The sequence below is a fragment of the Austrofundulus limnaeus genome, unplaced genomic scaffold (genome assembly GCF_001266775.1).
Source record: "Austrofundulus limnaeus strain Quisiro unplaced genomic scaffold, Austrofundulus_limnaeus-1.0 Scaffold27, whole genome shotgun sequence".
Lineage (NCBI taxonomy): Eukaryota > Metazoa > Chordata > Actinopteri > Cyprinodontiformes > Rivulidae > Austrofundulus > Austrofundulus limnaeus.
In genome coordinates this window covers 2,641,315-2,642,931 of record NW_013952429.1, presented here as the reverse complement: position 1 = coordinate 2,642,931, position 1,617 = coordinate 2,641,315, and the positions used below count along the sequence as shown (strand labels likewise).

Below are 1,617 nucleotides of genomic sequence, written 5' to 3'. Positions count from 1 at the left end.
AAATACCTTTGAGGAAATGTTTTTTCAGAAGCCAAGTAAACTGCATCATGGCAGCCCCCCTTCCCAGATGAGCGTGACCCCCCCCCTCCCCCTGCACAGAAATGGGCGGGACAGAAGCGGAAGCTGGTTCTTAAAGAGACAGAGGCCAATTTCAAGGCGTTTAGAAGAGGAAGTGATGAGAAGATAGGTTTATTTTCTATTTAAACATAAAAACAGCATTTTAAAAACAGCTAAAGGTGACATAGATACTTTATTATGGTATAGTATTTAAATATATGCCTGAGAAACACATAATATTGGCCCTTTAAGGTGGACGAAGCAGAGTTGTGCTGACGTCAGACCTGAAACAAGAACAGAGCTGACTCACTGCCACTGAATACAGAGCAGAAAGGGGGGCTTTTTTTTAACAAAGCTTGTACAGTAAAAGGGAGCAGTAAACACTGCAAAGGTAATAAAGTCATAAGGAGGGTGTGTATGTGAAGGCATTAACAGGTTTTCTGAGTGAAAGCACCKTGATTGTCTGTTTATGTGAGCTCTGACGATGAGGCCTGATGACCTCAGCACCTCTGCGTGGCAACAGGTGTTTGCAGCCAGAACAAATAAATAACATCGTAGACAGGAGGGAAAGCAAAAACACATGAAAGGAAGTGATTTTAAGAGAAAAGAACAAACCTTCCTGCTCTGTTCTTTGGGCTGGCTCTTGAATTTAAAATCTTTACACGTTTCTTGTACTTAGAAAAAAAAGACAAACAAGTCTTGGAGCCGGTGCAGCATGTGTTAGTAGATTACTCTACAATTACCCCAATCTGATCGCACTTTAAAAAATGAAAGGCTTGGCACAGTTTGTTACAGCCCCTTTCAAATCTCGTAGCTGATAGGGCTGCAACGGCATCAACAAAGAACAATGAAAGCAACAAAACAAAGATGCTTTCTGATTGCGAGTGGCTTTTTGTGCACGCAGCCGCTCCACGTTTGATTCAAGGTGAAAGTCCTGGCGAGAAAAAAAAAARAAACTTCTCTGGCAACAGTCGCCCTGCTCGCCGACAGGACCACCAAGCACGAGCTGTGAGCGCGGTGAGCTCCTTACTGCTCACAGCTCCAGATGATTAATGGCTGCCTGGAGTTGCACCTCGCYACGGCAGCCTGTTGGTGCAGATCGGAGCGCCCCCCGCTAGCTCTGTCGTCATCCGAGCGAACTGCAACCAGCTGGAGCCGGCTGCTGAGGAATGAAGTGTTTGGKGTTGTTAATTATGTTGTAAACTATTAGAGCCCTTTGATGGGGGAAACTTTTAAAGGGGGTCGCTAATTATGTAACTTAAAAAAAAAGAACTGAATAGAAATGGAATAAAATGTTCTCTCTCGTCTTTTTCTCTTCTCGACACACAGAAAGAGAAAGCACCTGTGACAGATCAAGCTGAGTTAAACAGGTTCACCGTGCGTCAGACACACTCACACGCTGCCAGAAAAACATACCTTGTGCTTGTGTGTGTTTTTGTGTTGAATAGCTGACAGTGATTTATCAACAATGTTTTTGTCTTTCCCATATAAGTCATGGCACAGACCCTGTGTGTATGTGTGTGTGTGTGTGTGTGTGTGTGTGTGTGTGTGTGTGTGTGT

At 44.1% G+C, this 1,617-nt stretch overlaps 1 protein-coding gene across 5 annotated transcripts in view; it reads left to right on the top strand.

Annotated features, from left to right (window-relative positions):
• The window catches only part of ntn1a (netrin 1a), a 60,233-nt gene that overhangs the window by 12,034 nt on the left and 46,582 nt on the right, over positions 1 to 1,617 (top strand). The window lies entirely within an intron of this gene.